This window comes from Vigna unguiculata, chromosome 6 (assembly GCF_037176805.1).
Source record: "Vigna unguiculata cultivar grain cowpea cultivar isolate G323 ecotype 2 chromosome 6, ASM3717680v1, whole genome shotgun sequence".
Lineage (NCBI taxonomy): Eukaryota > Viridiplantae > Streptophyta > Magnoliopsida > Fabales > Fabaceae > Vigna > Vigna unguiculata.
Window position 1 is genome coordinate 19,086,484 of NC_140797.1, and position 15,977 is coordinate 19,102,460.

General features: G+C 29.0%; 1 pseudogene; it reads right to left on the bottom strand.

The window, feature by feature from the left end:
* Positions 1 to 4,444: 4,444 nt before the first annotated feature.
* Positions 4,445 to 15,073, bottom strand: LOC146885631 (uncharacterized; annotated as a pseudogene).
* Positions 15,074 to 15,977: the final 904 nt, after the last annotated feature.

Below are 15,977 nucleotides of genomic sequence, written 5' to 3' on the forward strand. Positions count from 1 at the left end.
TCTTTCCATTTTATGTTTTCTTCTTCCTTTAATTGTTCTTGGTTTTCTATGGTTTATGTGCCTTCCATTTCCTTTTTGTTTTGAATCAATCCATCATCTTCTTCTCTTGAGCTTTGTGAAAGGAACCTTCACATCTAGATAGCTTGCTATCTTAATGTCCAGTGGAGATTTCACTTAGCTTTCTTAATCAACTCACAACATATTCAATAATCTTAAAAAGGAACAAGATAATCCTTCATCAAATTGCGAACATAATTGTAGTCTTGATATCACCCTCAAACCATTGCATAACACAAATGATTGAAAAATAGAGGAATTTTCCTCTTCCTTCCACTCTCTCCGTCAAGGTTGATGGAAGGGAGAGGGAGAGGATGAATTCAAGTGGATTAGATTGTAAATCTTGTCTTGTGCACTTTAAGGGGATTAAAGGTGAAAGTGAGTTTATTTAGAGTAAACATGGTTGAAGTTTCTGAGTGATTTGATGGATGTGATAGATTTAAAATTATATTTAAATCAAGAAAAAATAAGATTACCAAATTGTCGTTTATTTTAAATACGATTAAAAATTATCATGATATAAGATTGATTTGTTGTAGAAAAAATATTAATATGTATAACTGAAATAAGTTCTTTTATTAAAAAAATATTTATAAATAATGTAATAAAAAAATTTATAATTTATAATTACTTTTTAAACCTTACTTTAGAACAATTTTCAAATTTTCGTTATTAATTATTTTTGTAAAAATAATTTCTAAAGCCATATTTTTACATCATTTTCATATTAAGCTGAAAAATAAAGTGCGGACATAATTGTAATCTTGATGTTACCCTCAAACCATTGCATAACATAAGATGATTGAAAAATAGAGGAATTTCCCTTTTCCTTCCCTTCTCTCTCCCTCAACGTTGATTGGAGAGAGAGGGAGAGGATTAAGTCAAGTGAATTATAGTGTGAAGCTTGTCTTGTTCACTTTATGGGGATTAAAGGTGAAAGTTATTTGATTTAGAGTAAAGTTTGTTGAAGTTTGTGAGTGATTTGATGCAGTGGCAGAACTTGGACAAAAAATGTAGGGGGGGCCAAGTTATATTTGTTATATATTATTATTTTTAGAAGAAAAACTCTTCATTTTTTTCTCTTCATTTCGTCTCCTTAAAACAAACACACATAATAGTAGAATTCAAAAAAAATATTACTATCATTCGCTATTATATCATGATACCAAACCATGAATACCATTTTAGATAAGCCATTGGTATCTCATCAATTTGATATGGTGGTATTGTCAAATTTGATGTCGTTTTTCCTAGATCACGTTCTAATGATTTTTTAAATTCATTATATGTAACTCTAAGAACTTTAGAGTTTTGCTTTTTATTGTCTTAAATTCTTGGTTCTTTTTAAATTTCTCAAGTTTAATTAACGTAAATGCATTTTTTTTCATCTTTATCACAAACCTTCCTCTTTGGAAAAAAGGAATCAAGTTTTTTACTTTTTATCATAATCTTTCTAATATAAATTTATCACCTCTTGCATATTTAGAAAAAATAAAATTTATATTCATAAATCAATATTATCACAATGCAAAACATAACAAAACTCATACTACTTTAATTAAATAAGCAATATTATATAAATTCAAAACTTTAAAAAAAAGTTACCATAGGTAAAAAAAACACAAAATCCCTAAATTCCATAATTAAGGGTTATAATAATCTAGGAAAAATTGTAATTAGAGTTCATACCAATTTCATAAAAGAATCCCTAAAATCATAATTAGGGTTTGTATTAATTTGGGATAAACTTAATTTGGAAGAAACATCCTAAAAAGAATCATAAAATAACATACATAAATCATAATATGATACTAACCTTCATTTGTGAGAGATCATGCAAGAATGTATACATCAATCTCAATCTATGTGTTTCCAACCTCTATTTCCCAATGTATCTCTTTGTATTTATCTCTCTTCACACACTTTCATGATAATTTACGTGGAAAGATCTTATAGTCAGAAAAAAAAAACCCTAGTCTCATTTATAAATTAATGTCTCCATTAAAATTTTTTATTTTATCTTTTATTATAATTTTCCATAATATAAACTTAATAAAAATAATATATAATATAATTTTAAAAAATATATAAATATATAAAAAAATTCAAAATAAAAAATGGGGCAGCCATTGCTCCCCCTTGTCATTACCTAGTTCCGTCCTTGATTTGATGGATGCGATAGATTAAAAATTATTTTTAAATCAAGAAAAAACAAGATTATCAAACTGTCCTTTATTTTAAATATGATTAAAAATTATCACTATATAAGTTTTAATTGTTGTAGTAAAAATATTAGTATATATAAATAAAAGTATGTATTTTAATAAAAAATATTTATAAAATAACGTAATAAAAAAATTTATAATTAATAATTACTTTTTAAATCTTATTTTTTAATAATTTTCAAATTTTCGTTATAAATTATTTTTGTAAAAATAATTTCAAAACCCATATTTTTACATCATTTTCATAATTAAGCTGAAAAATAAATTGCGGACATCATTGTAATTTTGATGTTACCCTCAAACCATTGCATAACATAAATGATTGAAAAATAGAGAAATTTCCCTCTTCCTTCCCCTCTCTCCCTCATCATTGATTGCAGGATGAGGGAAAGAATAAAATCAAGTGGATTAGAGTGTGAAGTTTGTCTTGCTCACTTTAAAGGGATTAAAGGTGAAAGTGAGTGGATTTAGAGTAAATTTTGATGAAGTTTGTGAGTGATTTGTTGGATGTCATAGATTAAAAATTATATTTAAATTAAGAGAAAACAAGATTGTCCTTTATTTTAAATAAGATTAAAAATTATGATTATATAAGTTTGATTGATTGTAGAAAAAATATTAATATGTATAAATGAAAATAACATATTTTATTGAAAAAATATTTATAAAATAATGTAATAAAAAATTTTATAAATAATAATTACTTTTTAAACCCTATTTTATAACAATTTTCAAACTTTTGTTACTAATTATTTTTGTAAAAATAATTTCCAAAGCCATATTTTTACATCATTTTCATAATTAAGCTGAAAAAAAAATTGCGGACTTAATTCTAATCTTGATGCCACCCTCAAACCATTGCATAAAATAAGATGATTGAAAAATAAAGGAATTTCCCTCTACCTTCCCCTCTCTCCCTCAACGTTGGTTGGAGGGAGAGGGAGAGAATCAATTCAAGTGGATTAGAGTGTGAATCTTGTCATGTTCACTTTAAGGGGATTAAAGATGAAAGTGAGTGAATTTAGAGTAAATTTTGTTGAAGTTTGTAAGTGATTTGATGGATGTGATAGAATAAAAATTATATTTAAATCAAGAAAAAATAAGATTACCAAATTGTCCTTTATTTTAAAGATGATTAAAAATTATCATTATATAAGTTTGATTTGTTGTAGAAAAAATATTAATATGTATAAATGAAAGTAACATATGTTAATAAAAAAATATTTATAAAATAACATAATAAAAAAAATTTTAATTAATAATTACTTTTTAAATCTTATTTTTTAACAATTTTCAAATTTTCGTTATACATTATTTTTGTAAAGATAATTTCAAAAGCCATATTTTTACAAATTTTTCATAATTAAGTTGAAAAGTAAATTGCAGACATAATTGTAATCTTTATATCACCCTCAAACCATTGCATAACATAAATGATTGAAAAGTAGAGGAATTTTCATCTTCCTTCCCCTCTCTCGCTCAACGTTGATTGGAGGGAGAGGGAGAGGATGAATTCAAGTAGATTAGAGTGTGAAGCTTGTCTTGTTCACTTTAAGGTGATTAAAGGTGGAAGTGAGTGGATTTAGAGTAAAGTTTGTTGGAGTTCGTGAGTTATTTGATGGATGTCATAGATTAAAAATTATATTTAAATCAAGAAAAAACAAGATTGTCATTTACTAGTCCTTCTACCCGTGCAACGCACATGCTTTTTTTATATGTAATAATTGTGGTAATAGCAATGGGGTTTTGGATATTTAATAATCTATATGATGAGAATCTAATGTTTTAAAAAGATGTTGAAGTGTATCAATAGAATAGATCAATTTAGAATGTAATTAAAGTGGTATGTGAAGTTAATATTTGATTTCATTGAATATTATTGTAAACCACAAACAACAAAAATATGACTAATAAACTACTTTGTTAATATAAGAATAAAAAAAGAAAAAAATTACATACCTAGAATGTATCCTTTGGTATTGAAGTTCATAAATTTGTTTTGTACAGAATTTCCTTTTGTACACAATGACTTCTTTGTTCAACTTTTCTGTACCATGATTTTCCTACATAGCAGAAAATAACATAAATCAATTGATATATATTTATAACAGTTTTGAAATGAAAAAAAAAATAGAAATGACATACCTATAATTGATTTCTTTTCAAAGAGTTTCAAAAATTTCTTTGTACACAACGTTTTTAGTTGTGTTTGTTACCTTTCCATCTTCATCCAATATAAGTATTTTCAATCCTCTTTTGGTTTTGACTCTAGAAATAGCAACATATAGTTGGCCATGTGTGAATACAGGTTGTGGAAGATAAAGGTCGACTCTAGAAAGTGTTTGTCCTTGACTTTTGTTAATCGTCATTGCAAAGCATAAAGATATCGGAAACTGTCTTCTTTAAAATTTGAAAGGCAAACCTGAATCAGATGGCACTAAATCCATTCTTGGTATAAAAATCCTGTCACCAATGTTTTTTCCAGTAATTACAGTTGCACATATTACATTCTTGCCTAAATGGTTGACTTGCAATCTTGTGCCATTACATAGACCTTTCGCTTGATCAATGTTTCTCAAGAGCATAATTGGAACATCTGTTTTCAACTTCAGTTTTTGATTTGGTATCCCTGAACATTTGATATCATTTAAAAATTCAGATGTAAACCATTCAGATTGCACTTCATCTTGTTCATCAGATTGGCAAGGTGTATCTGAACTTAAACAAGTCACCTCTTCACCACTAATTAAAGACAACATGAAATCATTTACTTGCTCTACAGAATCATTTGTTGGGCACAAAATTGCTCCATCATCAAAATAATTAGGATTCAACATGTTAACCACAAATTGAGGATAAACAAATTCAACCAATGCCAATAAAGGTAAATCTGTGTTTGTAATCAAGATCTGTTCTGGAATTTCAACCATGCACTCACCATTCTCATTTAGATCCATTTTCCCGTCTCCAATATTCAATATCCAATCAGCAAATTCTTGAATATCATTGGCTGTTTCAGTATTTGATGTAGTACTTAATCTCATGTTCTTGGATAACCTTAGCACTTTACAACAATTCCATAACTCTGAATAGTTGATTGGTGATTTTATGATATCGAACCTAGATCCTTTTTTGATAACTGGTAGAATTTGTCTAAAGTCACCTCCCAAGACAACTGCTTTGCCACCAAATGGTTTGTCTTTATTGGCATCATCAACATTTCGCATAATATCTCTTAGTGTTCCTCTATTTCCAGCAGACATAGTTTTTGTAATTCAGCAGTCTGAATTTGAAGACCTACAATAAGTAAATAATACAATTAAAATATATATGTATAGCAAATTAAAAAAAATATATGAAATACCTGGTAAGTTCATCTCCTTCCTTTTTTGGTACAAAATTCCATCACATAAGATACTCCAAGTAGAATTCCAAACTATATCTGGTTTAGAAATTGTATTCATCGACAACAAAGTAACAAATAATCTTCTAAGTTGATACCCAGAAGCAAATTCACTTGCTTCTTTGATTGCATCAATATATTCTTTGTCGTCAGCCAACAAATAATGTTTCATAATACTTTCCATCAATTGTCTTAATGCTTTGATAATCAATACAACCTTTTTGAATGGTCAGTAATATCCTCAAATAATAAAGTTCTCCAGAACCAGGAGGAATATAAGTAAGTCTACCAATGTTGTAGCCTTTCTTCCTTGGTTTCCATTCTTTTTCTTTGGCAAACCACACAAATTTGCTTGGAAATTCTAAATAAGTCAATTGTTTTCCTTCCTCATAAACTTTATTAGCCTCAAACCAAGCTAGAAACATTGTGTTAGCATTTTCGTATCTGTTGAAGACCACATTAATATCATCATCATCTTTAAACAAAGCTGATTGTTGGCCAGGAAGATGAAAGGTCAATCTCTGAACAGGAGGCCATCTGTGGTGGATGTCAAAAGCAAATATTCTCCAAGCAGCTTCACATGGTGATAGATACCTACAATCGTAATACCTTTTGATCTCATCAATAATGGTTGATTTTTCAGACTATGCAGAGTTGTTGCTTATTTTAAGAGTAGCTCTGTCGGGACCTTTGTTCACATATTTGAACAAATATTTTATTGAATTGGTCTTGTTGCAATACTCTGTATTGATGTGTGCTTGATACCTCATTAGAAGTGGTGGATTGTAAAGAACAACACTTCTATTGTCCTCCTTAATTCCATTCTTCTCAACAAATCTACCATTATCAAGTCTTCTATAGCATGGATATCCTTCTTCATCAATTGAAGTCGAAGATGTGAATTTTTTTGGATAAAATTTAGAACATCTTCCTTCCTTCATGCAAGGTGAATTATGTCTTGCAGGTCCGCATGGTCCATGAATCATGTAACTTGAGACAACTTTTTCCAATTTGGGGTACAAATCAGCATTTGGCAATTCAGCTGATATTACTTTACCAATATCAGTTGAATTCTTCAACTTGCTTTCTCCATCCAACCATAAAAGTATTTGTGCATGAGGTAAACCTCTTTTTTGGAATTCTACTGTGTGCATTCCTGCATATATAAATAAAAAATAAATATACTTTTCAGAATCTAATTTAATATAAATTTATATAATGTATATTACTTCATATATAACATACCTGCAGTGTTTTTTCCAAAGAAGTCCTTTTTCTTAAAATCTGTCATCATTTCATTCAGCTTCATCTTGAACACTCTACATACAATATCAGGTCTATCCGAAGCTGATAAGCCTTTTGCTAAGACAAATTCTTTTATTTCACTCCAATTCACATTGCATGTTATAGTAATGAACAAATCCGGATATCCAAATTTTTTACAAATTGCCATAGCATCTTGACAATTGTTGAACATGTATCTAGTACCACCAGTGAAAGAAGCAGGCAAGACAATACGTCTTCCAATTAAAGAAGGATTTGTCTCTCCTCTATTAACAACTTCTTGTAATCCATTAAGAATATCACAGCGAATTAACTTTTGATTCGCTCTGATGAATGACAACCTTTGGGCTTCAACCATTGTATAGCAATCGACCAGAAACTGTTGGAACAATCTACATGCATTCACAATATTTCCTACTTCTACAGCTCTTTGTTGTATTCTAAAGGCAATAAATTCTCGCAAAGAAATTCTAACTCTTACCCTGGATTTTATTTTTGAATGAGATTCTCTTATTGGGATATCCTCTTGATAACCATCTTCTCCATATGGAAACATGAGAGGATATTGCAGTGGAATGAAAGTTGTGTGAGTTTCGTGCAGTCTGGTTAATTCACCAGAAAATTTTTTGACCACTATATCTCTGCCTACATCCATATTGCCAAAATCACCAACTATAAGTGCAGCTATTTCATCACATGAAGGTGTATTGTAGACTCTAGGGTCTTTGTTTCTGCCTCTAAATAGTCTTAGCGTGAAATCTGATTCCATATGTTCCAGTGACAAATCTCTTACTCTTCTAAAAGATTTCGCAAGAACATTGTGATTGCCAATCATTTGAATCAAATCAGCAACCAATGATTCATCTATAACAGATTCCTTGGTGTTTGAACTAAAAAATAATAAAGAGAATACATGTCAACACATGTATTTAAATATTTCATATAATGAAATTATTTAATATATTCACTGACCTGAAATGCTTGACTCTGTTAGTCATTTCATTTTCGGTATCATATATGTACAGTTGTGCAAACTTTGGCTTTGATCCATGCTCTGGCAATAAACTGCCAATACGGTGATAGTTCTGTCCATTCAGAATAAATTGTGGTGGAGCAGAACCATTGTTCATTGAATTATCAATCTTACCACCAATTGAAGTAAATGAAAACATGCTATTGTATACTCTTATGTTTTGTAGAAATGATTTGCTTCTCTGATCTTCACCATTTAACAAACCTTCAAGAAGATTAGGTGGTCTTTTTAATAGTGAAATTTGGACTTTTCCCTTTTGACAACACAATGAGAATTCAACTCCCTTTGAGGTGTTACATTTTTCTGCTCTTTCTTCATACCAAAGTTGAGTTTTACAGTATTGGCATTCCAAGCAAGGTTCTCCAATATTGAGCAGTTCTGAACATCATGACAAAACATTAGCATGAAAATGCGTATATTTTAATCTGCAGTTATATACAATTGTGTTGGACATTATGTACCTTGTAACTCTCCTTTGCAATACAATTCGTTTGTAGTTGTAGTACTTGTAGTATGTTCTTCAATATTAGTAAGATGAAAACTAATTAATGATTTTAAAGGAATTTATATTAACATCAATAAGTTTAATATCTGAATTACCATCATCTTTTATCATTGCTGAATCATCATTTGTTGTGTCTGAATAATTATGTTGTCTTGTTGTTTCATCATCAAGATTGAATCTGTTTTGAAGTGATTGTATGACTTGAAAAGGATATTTGACAACTTTATTCTTAGAAACAGAATGCGACTCATTTACAACCTCTGATCTCCCACCTATGAAAAACAACAGAAAATAATTGTCCTACCTGCATTGGCATTGTGAGTATGAATCCAAATGTACTTACCTGCACTGGAATTGTAATTATTTTGTCCATAATTTCTCTGACTGTTATTGTTAAAAGCTGGAGTCATTTAAAAACATTGATATAAATTTTAAAATTGTCATTTAAATAGGTATATAAGAAATTAAGAATAATGTAGAAATATACCGAAAGGACTATGGTAAGTTAAAGTAGAAGTTGCAGATTGTGAAGTGATTTGTTGTTCAACTAAAGTACTTGAAAAACTTGAGAATTTGTTGACAGTTACTGCATTGAAACGAAGGTTAGTTTAAAGTGCTACGGAATTAATATTATTCATAAACAATGTTAAAATTAAGTATTGGAAGAACTTCAGAACTGACCAATTTGTCTGTGAAATATTGAATTCATATTGTGAAGGTTGTTGTTGTTGTTGTCAACATCTGGAAAAGGATTATTGTAGAAGCATTGTTATTAAAGAAATAAACAAAAAGACTTCATTGATTAATTTAACAACAATCTGTAAAGATATAACTTAGAAAAAAAAACTTACTAATATCCAACTATTGTAATGGATTCCTGTCTATATTTTTCTGAAATGATCTTTGAGATACAGTTGGTTTATCTATGATTTAAACAACAAAGATGTTTGAGTATGCATCTGTGTTATGAAGTTACAATCCAAAACATACAGTTACAAATATATATATAAAAAGAAATCCTGAGATTTGTTTACTTTGAGAAGAATGGTTTGCAAATTTAGTTTTCTTTCTTACATTCTCTTCTTTGTCATCTGCAACATAAAAAAACATACAAACATACAAATGCATCATTTTTAAATAAATTATTGATGAAGAATTGGAAAACATAAATGGTTTAAGTAAGATGTTAATGACTTACATGAATGTTGATGACTTCTTGCATTGAACCTTTGTTGTAGCACCAGTTTCCTTCTGACCCTTGCATTTTTACAATCGTTATGCTCCATTACAGTACAAAAATGTTATGGAATAGTTTCAAAGGTTACAATGGAAGAAGCAAAAATAAAGGTAAGTTGACTCAATGGATGGAAAAGTGTTTACTATTTTATTACTATATTGGTGAATGTCTTTGTTAAACTTTTTTGTCTAGCTTGTACCTCTAATCACAATTGTGGAAACAGAAATATATGTAATTATAATAGGAAGCAGTTGTTTCAGAAGACAAACATTAAAAATAGAAAGAGCATGCAATGCTGAGTGTTAATATATCAGAATCATTCATATATATAGCACTTATTTCAGAGTTGATTTGTTCTTGCAACTAACAAAACATTTGCTTTTTATGTAGGTACAATCAGACGTCTTTTTTATGCAGTACTATATATAGTAAAACAAAGAGGACTTTTTCATAGGAAGTATCTGCAATCTTAACCTCATTATGTGTCAAAATGATAACATACAGTGAGTGTATGCACATACTAAAGCAACATACATCCATACATATGATTATAGAACAAATAACTTTTCATTATTCGTCCAACTATATATCTTTCAATTACATCATATATATTTCATTTGAATTATAAAACAAAATAATTTTATTTATGAATATCATACCATAACATGTATCACTTTTCATCTTTCAGAGGAATTCAGAGAAGCTTCAAAGAGATTTCATTGATAAGAAGGTAGAACTATACATATGCATTGCTGAAAATAAAAAAACTTCTAGGTTGAAAACTACATAAGTGGCAGAAATAAAAACAAAACTATTTATACTAACTGTAAACTAAAAATTACAATATGTTAGCACTTTGACATTCTGATTGCTTTTCATGTGGTCCACTTCAAACACCAAGTCAATAGTTTGATGAAATCCATGAGCAGTACAAAATTCCTTCCAGCCACTTCCAATTTTGCTAGACTTCTTAGGATGATTTCTCAACAGTAGTTTGCACTTCACTGTTTTACGCGGTCCATAAAGAAAAATGTATTTAAATCTTCCTTGACGAAGATAATTGCCAAAATCAGCTGGCAAATCCTAAAACATACATAAAGTATTAATGAAATTAGTATATGGATTAAATTTTTAAACTAATTTCGAAACATAAATCAAAATATGAAAGAAACATCCATTTAGTAAAAAATATGAAATGAATCTCACCAGATGGCTAGCATTGCATTGATTTGGATTCAGAAATATGAAGAAATGCAACTTCGGTCCATTGAAAAGGGGTTGATCTGCCTCAATTCTTTTAAGAAAACGTGCAATAGACAAAGGTTTGCATTTACTGGGAAAAATAGTGATGTGGAAGCAAGAATCACCCACATATCCAAAATAAATAGTGTGAAAATCGTGAAGTTCATATATGTGCCTTAATTCAGTCCATCCTCCAATTAGCATTGGTTTTTGTAAATTCTTGTTATAAGTAACCACATGTCTATTGCCTTCTTCATCTCTTAAAGTCCATTGATGCTCAAGATCGTCATCATAAAGAATGGCGAATGCATGATACACAAAACCAACAACCTCGAAAGACATAATTTTTTAAAGAAAAAAATGGATTAGTTAAGGTTAAAATCAGGATATTGTAAAAGAGAAGAAGAAATCCGTCACAGAAATAGAAAGAGTAGAAGAAATCTTGTAAAAGAAAATATGTCTGAAAAATTTGACAATGAACTTACCTCGTCCTGAAGGTGAATAATAGAGAACTGGTACCTACTCATTCTATTAATAACGTCATCTTCATTGAAGTTGTTTTTCATTTGCTTCGACTTTGAGAGAGATAGTAGAGTAAAAGTTGGAAGAATGTAGAATATGATTGAACTGATCTTGAAGTTTAATCTTCATGGTAGAATGGAGATGAATATTTATTTATAGAAGACAAATGACACATGAAAAGACGAGACGATTACAAATAGATTCTTCAACAGTAATGTAATTATTACTGCATTGGAAAACGGGAAGACGATAATAACAGAATAAAACATTAAAAAGATATAACGTTATTAAAGATATATTAAATTATTCTATTATGCAACACAATATAATAATATAATATATGTAATATATACCAATAACAAATTTCCAAAAATGAACTTCTGTAATATATAATATTATACGTAAAAATATAATATTTCATTCGTACTTATTGTATAAAAATATCTCAATTATATCGTACAAAGTTTAATAAGTTAGTAATTAACAGAAGATAAGTCAAAAAAAATAGTCAATCAAAATTGTATATGGCATCCAATTCTGTTGTGACAACTTAAAATCTGTCAACAGATAATTCCTTTGCCATATTTATCTTATTTATGAAAAGTAAATATTATGAAAAATAGACATTTATAAATTATGTTATGAGAAAAAATAGATATATCTTATTTATGAGTCACACAAGTTTAAAGAAAAAATCTTTTTCATAAAAGATATGTTATTTACGACTTTCATTACATCATGCTACAAAATGAAATCAATTTTAGTAAGTTTTGATGTAGCTGGTAGTCATATTTGTTGACAAAAATTGAAAAATGTCAACAATATCTTGTGCACCAGCGTATGAAATAATTTAAAATCTAAATAATGTAACTCAAAAGCGCATAATATTGTTATCATGAAATTGAACATAGAAGTTGTAGTTCATATGAAATTAAAGATGAAATTTAACATAGAAGTTGTAGTTTAGATGAATTTAAAGACAAAACGATGCGTAGACATATTACATTCCCAAAATGAAAGGCATAAAAAAAATTGTCTTCAAATAGAATAACTAAAAGTGGATCTCAAATCACTGATTTTTCCTTCTTAATATTTCTTTTTAAAAGCTTCAATGGAACATTGTCTTCTTCAATGGATTCAAGTGATGCAGTCTTCTTTCCAGATTCTCTCTTATGTGAACTGTTAGCATCATCGTTGGTTGTATTATCTTGGATTAGTTCAGGTGATTGTGATCCACACTCAATTGTTTCTTTGGTAAATTGGACTAATAAATCCTACAGTATTAAAAGTAAATTTATTAAAAGTAAATCCACATTCAAAATTGATAACATTATTAAAAGTATTAAAAAAATAATTCATGTCAAAAACATTTATATAATTTGTATACCTCTGAAATATTAACGGTGGACTCATTGACTATACGCATTTTTTCCCTGCTAAACTCACCATTCCCAGCATAAACATCCTTCAAATAGGTAGAAATAATGAGATTATAAAAAAGAAAAAGATAACTGCATTATAAAGAGATTATAATGTAACAAATTTGATCGTAAATTACATCTTACCACAGATTTCAACGAAGAATCATTGAATTTCTCAATTATATCATCATCAACACATATTTTCTTCACTCTTAAAGACTGCTCAAGTTTGAAATTCTGATCGTTCCTACTTTCCACTTTAAAAAGCAGACTTCTATCAACTAACTCATCAAACTGCTTAGGCAAATTTCCAAAAGAATTCATCTACAAAAAGAAAATAATTCAACATTGTGTAATTAAATATATAAGTGGATATATTGAAGAGTATACCTTATCATGAGCGTCTAACATATCAGCAAAAGTTTTTTTGAAAAGGGTAGTTGTATCCCTATCAAAGAGGACAAATGTGGTTGAATCGGAAGAGTCAATAACTCGGATCTTAATCCTATATCTGAAAATTGAAAAATAAATTTAATGAACCAAAGTTGTAATTACAATGTTGTTTTAAATTGACATTAATATTAGAAAACAATTCGTTAACCTTGGAAAGACTTTTATAACATGCTTGTTACACTTCTCACAAAAGAACATCTTGGAATCTGGATAAACAACTTTGTTGCACACACAAGCAGTATACCACCAATCTTCGTCAACCAAGATATGCTTAATTGTTCCAAACAATATGTAAGTGGTGACCTTTCAATATAAAAAACATTAATCAAGGGATTATTGTGAATAAGAAAAATTGCACAATAATACAAAAATATATTCTAACCTCTTTACAATCTTTTAGACCTTGAATGGCGGTTCTAGGTGTAAGTGTTAAAAAGTCCTCTTCGACAGTATTTTTGGAAGTTTGAGAAAGTTGCGTTAATCCTTGAGAGGGAGATTCATTGTTCTCAAACATTCTGTGCAAAAGAAAATATAGTTGTACTCATAAAAATTAAATATATTATTGAATGTATGTATATCTGAAATATCAAGTTGAGGAAATCAAGGATAATTTGCATTACAAAGTAACAAAAATAGTGTTACAAAAATGGATTATAAAGTTCGAATAAACTGAATAACAATTTCAATATTACCTTGATTTAAGTTCAGATGCTTCCTTGAAGTTAACATTGTACTTAATACGGGTGCAGAACTTACAATTTTGAACTTGAACCTTATCTATATTTAAAAATATAGTGTATGTGAGAGTAACATGGAATAAGTAGTACAAAGTACTTTGTAAAAGTAATAACAAAATTTTACCTTGAAAAGTTTTGACTTTCGCAAATTCTATACTTACAGCAACATTTTGTACTTCTCCACTTGAAAGAAATACATTCAGTTCATCCACATAAATACCAAACAAAGTACACTCTATTCGAAACCTAAAGATTAAAGTGCAATATAATGTCATGTAGTTATTTGAAAAGAAATATAAAAGGAATTTAATATAGTATAGATATAAAATACCCATCAGCTTCTATTGCTATGACATTTAATTTTGTTCTTTCCATCAACTTGCAATTCTCTTTCAGTCCCCACTCCGACCAGTAATCCCAAAATATCTAAAATGCAATTCATAAATGTTAAATCATATACTTTAACAAAAATGTTTATTAATAAAAATATTAATAGTATTGGAACTAAAAAGATTGACTTACCAACCAAATAATCAGTATTAAATGCAGTGGTTGTCAATAAAGACAAAGGTGTGTATTGTGGTTTAATATCAGGAACCAAATTAACATTAAGCAAAGAAACTTTTGTACCAAACTGGAAATTTATCTTATAAGGGTGGTGTGTTGTTCTGTATATTCCAGAATTTGGAGCAACGCTGAAGTTTTGTATGGCATAAACATGGCCTTCAGAAATGTCATTCTGAAATTTGTAAATTAGAGCATGTCTAATTGAAGCATATATTTTAGAACCTCTTTGTCTTGAATAACGAACTCCATGGAAAAAGGACACATCTGTTTAGTGAAATCAGGAACAAACCATGAACGAATGACCCTAGCGATAATATTCCAATTTTCCTTCTAGGGACTTACTTCGCTTACGCTCTGGCTTTGGTTTGGAACTTCACAGAGAGACATGTTGAACTCACAACAACAATATTGAAAAATGAAAAGTAAAAAAGTCAGGATTAGATTCGAGACATATTTATACTTACATAGATAAATAAGGAACTAATAAGACAAAATTGTAATTGATACAACTAAAGTAAAGAAATACCAGAAAAAGGTTGAAATAATAACTTTATCAGAATCTATTTTTTATTAGTCAAAGGAGAGTAAAAGAAGTGTAACGATTAATCAAGACGTGGATATGGCAATTTTTGAAATGGTAGAAGAAAACAAAAAGTAGAATATATTCAAATAAGGACTCTTCAAACATGGAGTACTAACGTTTTGACAAAAGTCATGCGAATATATATTGGTGAAACCTGCAAATAACAGCTATTGATGTCAGAAGAAATAAAGTATTCATATTGATTTATTGACAGGTTTCATAGAAAAGGAAAATTAAGAGAAAAGCATTCTGATGAAAATAAAGCATGAAGCAGATGACTTGAGTGAAAATTAAGTGAATAAAAAAATTGTTGGTGTGATGGATTAAGCAGTGAACAATTAATTGAAACAGTAATGTGGAAACAATAAAAAATTGTATATACGTGCTGGTTTCTTATGCATTCACGAAAGAGGAAATGTAGAAAAAAGTGATACCAAACGATAATGTCTTAGACGAAATTTTAGAACTGCAAATGTCATATCATTTCGTCTGTAAAGCAAGACTACTATATTTGTACATAAAACAAATGAAGTACATACCTGTGGTGACTGGAAACGTTAATGGCTTGTAAGAATACGTGAATGGATGTGAAACGTGTTCTGGATGAAGAAACTGTGTTGGATTTGTACAAAAAGTCAAATAAAAGTGTGGTGTAGAAAAGCCAAAGAATCTTCTAGGAGAAGGAACTTTGTTAGAAACTTCGAGGAG